Source organism: Saccopteryx leptura, chromosome 3 (genome assembly GCF_036850995.1).
Source record: "Saccopteryx leptura isolate mSacLep1 chromosome 3, mSacLep1_pri_phased_curated, whole genome shotgun sequence".
Classification (NCBI taxonomy): Eukaryota; Metazoa; Chordata; class Mammalia; order Chiroptera; family Emballonuridae; genus Saccopteryx; species Saccopteryx leptura.
The window spans coordinates 273,389,071-273,398,691 of NC_089505.1; the positions used below are offsets into that span (position 1 = coordinate 273,389,071).

The 9,621-nt window shown below is 41.5% G+C and overlaps 1 protein-coding gene across 3 annotated transcripts in view; it reads right to left on the reverse strand.

Moving 5' to 3' along the window:
- PPM1B (protein phosphatase, Mg2+/Mn2+ dependent 1B) overlaps nucleotides 1-9,418 on the reverse strand; it is a 69,774-nt gene extending 60,356 nt beyond the window's left edge. For 2 of the 3 annotated variants that reach the window (XM_066378360.1, XM_066378359.1), the window contains exon 1: nucleotides 8,975-9,418. The gene's annotated coding sequence lies outside the window, so the exon portion shown is untranslated. The remainder of the gene's footprint in view (nucleotides 1-8,974) is intronic. The other variant, XM_066378361.1, reaches the window with a different exon arrangement.
- Nucleotides 9,419-9,621: the final 203 nt, after the last annotated feature.

The following is a 9,621-nucleotide window of genomic DNA, read 5'->3' on the forward strand; positions in this document are numbered from 1 at the left end:
ATCTCTTCTCCTCCCCAGCTGTAGCTCAACTGGTGTGAGCAGATCAACCCTGGATGCTGAAGATGTCTCTGTGAAGCCTCTGCCCCAGACACTAAAAATAGCTCAGTTGCTAGCATGGACCCAGATGGGGGTTGAGAGGTGGATCCCAGCCAGGGCACATGAGGGAGTCTGTCTCTATCTCCTCTCCTCTCAATTGGAAAAAGAAACAAAGAAAAACACCAGAGATCCCAAATCTTCCAATAATTTAAGCTTTCCACAAAGGAAACAGAGTTGTAATGTAAATTAAGAAAGTTTGTTATCAAATGGAAAATCTATGAGGGCAGGTTTTTCCTGTTTTGACCAAATTTGGAAAAATGCCTTGCATATCAGAAGGCACTCAGTAAATGTAAGAATAATGACTGAGCTGCCTGACCTGTGGTGGCACAGTGGATAAAGTGTCAACCTGGAATGCTGAGGTTGCTGATTCAAAACCTCGGGCTTATCCAGTCAAGGCACATGTAGGAAGCTAACATGAGTTGATACTTCCTGTTCCTCCCACCTTCTCTCTCCAACATGAATAAAATCTAAAAAAGAAAAAAGAATGACAAAAGGTGGGCTTACTTACAGACCAAATATTATTAAACTGTACTGAATTCTTTACTCTTCTGTAGGTTGGTAGCCTCTCATATCTAAATTTGGTCTCCCCTCCCACAGAGTCTATCATTTTAGAGTTGCTTTGAGTTATTTTCTCTTTGTAAGGGACTAAGGAGGAGAAAAGCAAAACTCTTTGCCAAGAAAGGCTAAGCACCCACGAAAGCAAAACTCTGCCAAGAAAGGTTAAGCACCCATGAGCAGTATAAACACTCCTAGATTCTCCTACTCATAGGAACATCTATTAACTGTCCCTCTCAATGTTAGAAGTATACTTACAACTGCATAAAATAAAATTCAATTAGATCTAAGAATCAGTGACACTACTCTCAAGTTTTAAAGTGCTTTGAAATCTTTCAGAACTTCTTAAATTATATACCCTTTACCAAACCTGCTTCTTCTCAGGTACAGCCTCCTCTGATCCGCGGAAGATACGCTCCTAGATCCCCAGTGGATGCCTGAAGCCGCAGCTAGTACTGATTGCTATGTATGTGTTTTTTCTTATACACACATACCTATTTCTTTCTTTCTTTCTTTTTTTTTTTTTGTATTTTTCTGAAGTTGGAAACGGGGAGAGACAGTCAGACAGACTCCCGCATGCGCCCGACCTGGATTCACCCGGCACGCTCACCAGGGGGCGACGCTCTGCCCCTCCGGGGCCTCGCTCCTCCACGACCAGAGCCACCCTAGCGCCTGGGGCAGAGGCCAAGGAGCCATCCCCAGCGCCCGGGGCCATCCCCGCTCCAATGGAGCCTTGGCTGCAGGAGGGGAAGAGAGAGACAGAGAGGAAGGAGGGGGGCTGGAGAAGCAAATGGGTGCTTCTCCTATGTGCCCTGGCCGGGAATCGTACCCAGGTCCCCCGCACGCCAGGCCAATGCTCTACTGCTGAGCCATCCGGCCAGGGCCACACACATACCTATTTTAAAGTTTAACTTACAAACTAGACATTGTAAGAGATTAAAAATAATAGTAAAATAGAAAAATTATAATATACCATAATGAAAGTTATGTGAGTGTGGTCTCTATCAAAATATCTTGCCTGACCAGGCGGTGGCGCAGGGGATAGAGCGTCGGACTGGGATGCAGAGGACCCAGGTTCGAGACCCTGAGGTCGCCAGCTTGAGCGCGGGCTTATCTGGTTTGAGCAAAGCTCACCAGCTTGGACCCAAGGTCGCTGGATCGAGCAAGGGGTTACTCGGTCTGCTTGCTGTCAAGGCACATATGAGAAAGAAATCAATGAACAACTAAGGTGTTGCAACGAAAAACTGATGATTGATGCTTCTCATCTCTCTCCGTTCCTGTCTGTCTGTCCCTCTCTCTGTCTCTGTAAAAAAAAATAATAATAATCTTATTTTACTGTGCTCACCTTCCACATGAAGATGTGAGATACAATGCTTTTATCATAAGATAAAGTGAGGTAGATAGACTAGACAAAAGAATGATTTACATACCAGGAAAGAGTTCTAGCTTTCACACTACTCAGAATGATGCACAATTTAAAACTTGTAAATTGTTTATTTTTGGAATTTTACATTTAATACACTTTTGGGTATTTTCCATTTATTATGACTACGAGTAACTGAAACTGCAAAAAACAGAACTGTGGATATGAGGGGACTACTGTAAGTAATACTGATCAAACAAAATCTGTTCACTTGTGTTTTTTTTACATCATAAATTTGATCACCATATTTCCTCATGTATAAGACACTCTCATGTATAAGACACACCTTAATTTTAGGGCCCAAAATTTGAAAAAAATATATTACATAAAGTTATTGAACTCATGTTTTACTCATAAAATTCATACAACTCCTCATCACTGTCAAAACTTCCATTCACTATCTTGTCCTCATCTGTGTCTGATGACGAATCACTATCTTCAATAATGAGCACAAAAACAAGTGCAAAAAAGCAGAAATGCAAATAAAAAACCTACAACCACTGTATAAGACGTACCCAGTTTTTAGACCCCAAAATTTTCAGAAAATAGTGTCTTATACATGGGGAAATATGGTGTACCTGATAACAAGATCTCTATTAAATTTTCCATGAAAGAAAAAGTTTTTCATGTTTCTATCATACAACTACACTTTCCATTAACAACCTATTTTGAAGTAGAGAACTTTCTACATAAACAAAGCCTAGCAATACTATCAACGCGTCTTATCCTCCCTACATCACTGCCAATGGTCCCCATCTTTAAGAGATGTTCCTTAATATCCAATAAAAGTCTGCTAGTGTTTGTCTCTCTCCTTTTAATACCAGACCTCATTATAGTGGATCTTCTTTTGTTCAGAAGGATCCAAAACTGTTGTTTCTAAACTTTTAAGATCTCTAATTTTTAAGAAACAAATCAATTTAAAGCCAATAAATATAATCTTGCTTAACTGGCTTAAATATAAGCCAATAATATAAACATACCCCTAAAGAAAACTTTTTATTTTTCTTACGGAAGAGACAGAGAGAGTCAGAGAGAGGAACAGACAGGAATGGAGAGAGATAAGAAACATCAATTCTTTGTTGCAGTTCCTTAGTTGTTCATTGATTGATTTCTCATATGTGCCTTGAAGGGGGGGGGGGCTACAGTAGACCAAGTGACCCCTTGCTCGAGCCAGCGACCTTGTGCTCAAGCTGGCGACCTTGGGGTCTTGAACCTGGGCCCTCCACATCCCAATCCAATGCTCTATCCACTGCGCCACCACCTGGTCAGGCTAAAGAAAACTTTTAATCCATTTTTTATTAGCAAATGAATATTAAACTATTCTGAAAGTCATAAAAGCTTTAAATTAATAAACTGTGCTTTAAGTATTACAAACCACATTAACTGTCTAAATATATCATACTAACAAGTTAGGCCTGGCCAGTAGCTCAGTGGATAGAGTGTCAGCCCCTGCATATGGATACCCTGGGTTCAATTTCCAATTAGGGCACACAGGAGAACTGCTTCTCTCCCTCTTCCCCCTCCTGCAGCCAGTGGCTCAATTTGTTCGAGTGTGGCCTGGGGCACTGAGGATAGCTCCACTGGAGTGCCATCAGCCTCAGGTGCTAAAAATAGCTCAGTAGTAGAGCATCATCCCAGGTGGGGTTGCCGGGTAGATCTCAGTCAAAGCAAATGCAGGAGTCTGCCTCGCTGTCTCTACTCCTCTCACCTTAAAAAACAAAACAAAACAACTACAAGTAAGAAAACTCTGTAATTTAGTTAATTACAAAGGGCAGCATTATAAAAGGTATGTTATGTCATGCCATGACCCAGCGGTGGCGCAGTGGATAGAGCATCGGACTGGGATACGGAAGACCCAGGTTCAAGGTTGCCAGCGTGAGCGCAGGCTCATCTGGTTTGAGCAAAGCTCACCAGCTTGGACCCAAGGTTGCTGGCTTGAGCAAGGGGTTACTCGGTCTGCTGTAGCCCCACGGTCAAGGCACATATGAGAAAGCAATCAGTGAACAACTAAGGTGCCACAACAAAAAACTAACGATTGATGCTTCTCATCTCTCTCTGTTCCTGTCTGTCTGTCCCTATCTATTCCTCTCTCTGACTCTCTGTCAAAAAAAAAAACAAAAAACACACACATAAAAAACAAATAAAAACACAAAAGAATAAAAGGTATCTTATGTCAAGATATAAGATACTGTAGATGTAGGCACTAGTTATAATAAATAAAAATTTACTGGAGAACTCCTGTGTCATGGCTTACCACAATTTAGAGCAAAATATTTATCTGTTATTAACATTAAATTGAAGGGGAGAATAAAACCCTAAAATTTAAACAATAATGTAAAAATAAAGTGTAGGCTATCATGTGGTATTTGTCTCCTAGGTTGTTAGATGATACTAAAAACTAAATCTCAAAATCTTTATATAATCTAAGAAATGAAACTGCAGTATACAGACAACACTTTTAACTTAACATTATCAAGAATTTAGTAAAGAGCCTGACCAGGCAGTAGCACAGTGGATTGAGCACTGGCCTGGGACAGAGGAGCCAGGTTCAAAACTCTGATGTCGCTGGCTTGAGCCCTCCCCACCCCCCACCCCGTTAGGGCACATATGAGAAAGTAATCAATGAACAACTAATAAGGTGCCGCAACAAAGAATTGATGCTTCTCATCTCTCTCCCTTCCTGTCTGTCTCTATTTGTCCCTCAGTCACTTAAAAAAAAAAAATTCAGTAAGTCTTTTTTTTTTGAGAGAGAGAGAGAGAGCGAGCGTGCACGCACATACTCTAGATTCAGACAAGAAGGGAAAAAGATGAGAAGTATCAACTCAAAGTTGAGTCACTTCAGTTATTCATCAATTGCTTCTCATAGGTGCCTTGATGGGGGCGGGGGAGTTCCAGCTGAGCCAGTGAGTGACCTTTGGGCTCTGGCTGGTGATCCCAGATTTTGAACCTGGGTCCTCAGCATACCAGGTCAAAGTTCCATCCACTGTGCCACCACCAGTCAGGCTTAGTCAAGTCTTTTCATCATAACACTTGATTCAACTACCTGATCAAATCACTTAAGTAGTCTAAATGGTCATTTTCTTTGGTGAGGGTAGGAGGAATATAGATGGAATGGTGAAAAGTCATGTCAAAGCTACACAAAAAAGTTAAATCACATTAGATATGTTTTATTTAAAAAAAACTCCAAAATGGCTAGTAAGAAATATTAGCATACTTAATCTAAAAGACTCAAAGTTATTTTAATTCAATGTTTCTATATAAACCCATATTATCAACAAAAACAAGATTATGAAGTCATGTAGTACCCTTTTCTTTACCTATACTTGTTAGATCTGCTGCTAGAAGCAACTCTATAATTTTAGAAATTTGATGACAAAACTACAAAAACCATTATTTCCAAAATCTACCTTATTTTACTTTCTTTTTTTAAGTGAGAAGAGGGGAGATAGACAGACTCCTGCATGTGCCCTGACCCTCAGAATCCACCTAGCAACCCCCCTCTGGGACCGATGCTTGAATTAACAGAACTATCCTCAGCCTCAGCGCCTTGGGTGATGCTCAAACCAGTTGAGTCACTGGCTGTGAGAGAAGAGAGAGATGAGGGAGAGGGTGGGAAAGAGAAGCATATGGTCACTTCTCATGTGTGCCGGGAAGTTCACATACTGGGCCCACACATTTTACTTTCAGTGTTTAGTGTGAGTACAGGATAGTGAGAGGGGAAGTATCCTAGGTTATAATTCCAGAGTTATCTCAATGCCCAATCGGTTCTCATAATCCACAATTCTGCTCATACTATATATGCATATATGTGTGTACATACACATGTACTTTCTACAATAAAACTTTAAAGCTAACATAAATAGCAGCATTGTTTCATTACAAATCCTAAAATTAGTTCACTTAAGGAAAAAATAAAGAATCAAATACAATGTGAAAAATCACTGAAAACCCAGAAATAACTGTATTTCTCCAAATTCCTTTAATACTAATTATAATTTTTTATACATTTATTTTTTTACTGATTGACTTTAGAGAAGGAGGGAGAGAGGGAGGGAGGGAGGGAGGGAAGAAGGGAGGGAGGGGGAGAGAGAAACATTGATTTACTGTTCCACTTACACATTCATTGGTTGATTCTTTTATGTGCCCTGACTGGGGATAGAACTTGCAAATTTGGTGTATAGGAATAATGCTCTAACCAACTCAGTTAACTGGCCAGGGCATAATTTTACTTTTTGGAACTTAAAAAAAACTTGACTGTAATTCTCATACTATTACTTGTTTCCCAACTAATTTTTGCTTAAAAACCATGAACTTGTGAAAGGCGTACTTCACAGGAAAAGTAAAATATCACATGTCACATTTTAATAAGTTGATTTTATTCACCTATTATCTTATGAAGGATCACTGTAGAGTTAGAATTACACAATTTTACTATTTTCTATGCTAGGTAATGTCAGAAAATACTTCAGTTATATATAATATACAAATATTAATATAATGTGGATAAAATATGTAACTAACACCAATGAATGTGGGGGTAAGAATTTCACTCTCAGTATGATGTGCAATAAAAGAAATGTTTATCCAACCCATTTACAAGGGTATGCTTACAATCCTTCCACTATTGGCTCAGCCACTGTTTAATGACTTTCCAAATCACTAACTATCCCATGGCAAATCCTTCTTACAAGAGTGCCAAGACAGTCTATCAGCATCACACTTTAATTCAAGACTCCATTAAAAATGTATATTATAGGAAAATAAACTTCCATCAAGTGCTACTCTTTCTGACCATGTCAACTTATGAATCAGGTGTTCTTAGAAGCACAGCTATTTAGACACTACAACATTCCTTCAGATGATGTAATCTTAAGGAATTTGCTAATTATGTGAATTACTAACATGAAATAGTATTTACTAATACGACTAGCAGGTAAACTGAAAAGGCTTTCACCTATTCCTGGAGTCTTCATAGATATTAGAATACACCCAGTATTAAGAAAAGAAGTGTTGAAAGCTCTGCTGGTCACCTCTAAAGGGATAATCACAACATGAACAAATCCAAAGGTTAATGTACAAGAAACTAAGACATTTTAACTAATGAGTATGAAAGACTAAGGAAAAATACTACTCCGTGCTGATAATGCAACCATAAATAACCACTGGAGAAACTAGTAAGACTTTATGAGAATAAAAATAAATGAAAAGGAGAAAACACAAACAAGCATCAAAAAAGGGACAAAGAAGACACTGAGAGAAGGTAAGAAGCTCAGTAAAATCAGGATTATCCCTGCAAGAAAATCTGTTGACTGAAAAAATATATATGTTCTAAATACTTTCGAAAGTACTACTGAAACCTATTCGAGGACTCAAAAAATATTTTTAAAAATTACCATTTTAATGGTATAACGTTATCTGTATATGAAAAAAAAAAACCTGTACACTTAGAAAGAACCATTATAATAATTAGAATGACTTCTTTCACTATTTACTTAGAAATGCTCTATTTAAAACTAGGCCAAAAACAGGACTCTGCTATTGCACAACAGAGAAAGTAAATGAAATAATGTCTATTAACATTCAGCGTCCACAGCATGTTTCTCCACCTCTAGAACATACTGACTTACACTGCCTACCCTGAACAACTTACCACTTCTACATCCATGCAGTAGCTCAAATAAAATGAGTTCCTGTGTTAATCCCACAATAAACCTCAGTAATTCTCACATCACAGGAATTGTAAACGTTTGTTAACAGAAAAAGAATGTTTTTCCCAAAATAGCTACATAACACTGACTACTCAAATTCCTAAATAATCCTTTTACAAGACTCCTGCCAACTTTATTTTGATACATTAAACATGTGGAGCCTATTTTAAAAGGTCTTTAACTGTGACTTCATCAAAACAGCTTCCTGGCTGTTCTTATACTGTCTTGTTTTTAAAGTTTTCAAGTTGTTTTTAAGCCAACTTGAATACTGATGAGTCTGAGACGCTATCAAATGCTTAAGAAGCATTTTTGCCAAATAAGATGGGCAAATGTTGTAGTTCTGCTAATTCTGACAATAGAAATCATGCAACTCAAAAAAATGAAATAACTATTTTCAGCATTCACTAAGCCCTTCATTTTAAATATTACTTCAGTGTTATTTTCCCACTCTACGTCTGACAATATAATTTTTAAGGATGGCTGGCTCAGTTAAATTATTTAAAAAACTGATCTACCACATAAAGCTAGCGAGTCTACTCAGTCTACTCTTACTGGACCTCTGGTAGATTTGGGGTACTAACGATAGCAACCTCATTTAAAAGGCTGGTAAAAAAGAAAGACGTCCGAAGAGGATTGCTAGGGAAGGCAGGGAAGAGAAGCCTAGAGTCTGCTGAGAAAGAGAAACGATTTAAAGCCACTAAGGGGAAGGAGGTGGTAAGACGCAGAAAGATATAAAAGAACGAGACAATTTAACAAGGAAGTGAAGTGGAGTGCAAAGTAGGGCAGAAGCTGATGAGCAAACAAATGGGAAAAGGTGGTGTTTTCAAATAGGCATGCACCAGGCAGGGATTGAGTTAAGGCCTGAGGCTGCCCCAGTGCTTTCACCAACACCAGATGCTCGCAGTCTGAAGCAGAGAACAGGGAAAGCAGTTTAGTTCCAGGCGCTGGAGCAAACTAAATTCCCTACCACAAGCCTCTCCACCCTCGGCAGGGCGCGGAGGCGGCGGCTTGGGGAAGGGGCCTACAGGAGCCAGGCCCGGCGCCCGCTCCCCCCGGCTCCGCGGCCCAGGAAAAGAAGCGATTAGGCAGGCAGAGGCCGCGGCCGTAACTCGGGGTCACCCCGAAAACTGTCCGGGGCCAAGGCGGTGCCCTCGAGCAGTTTGCTCTGCGGCGGAGCGCCGAGCGGCCTTACCTGGAGCGAGGGAGGGAGGCGAGGTCTAGGGCGTCCGCTCACGCCGTCGCAGAGCCCCCTCTGCTGCACTCAGCCCAGATTTCCAACGGAGGCGCGACCTTGCCTCAGCCGCCGCTTCCCCCTCGGGGTCTCGGCCACCGCCTCCGCCACCTCCGGGGCTGTTTACACCGTCGGGCTCCGCACGCCGCCGCCGCCGCCGCTGCCGCCTTCTCTCCACCCTAGCGCCGTTGCCGACTCGGCCGCCGCCACCTCCTCCGCCGCAGCCTCGTCTCTCTGGAGCATTTTCCAGCCACCAAACCTTGAGAAACAGAGACTCCAACCGCGCCAGTAGGAAACTCCCCCGCAAGTGCTAGGGGGACTAGACGGTCAGAGCGCCGGCGGCTCTTCCGCCATTGAGCAGCAGCGGCTCCGCTCCTTCTGCAACCCCCTCCCCGCACCTCGTCCTTCCCCGCCCCTCGGCGGGCCCCGCCCCCCGAGCTCCGTCCCATTGGGACGACGCGTGGCCTCTCGCTGTCTTCGGTTTGTTGAGCGAGACGTCAATCAGCGCTCTACCGCCCACTCCGGCTGCCCCTGTACCTTGGTACCGAGTTTTCCCCGCCCACAATATTTCCATTGGGCATCGGTAACCACCTTCAATTGGCAAGGTC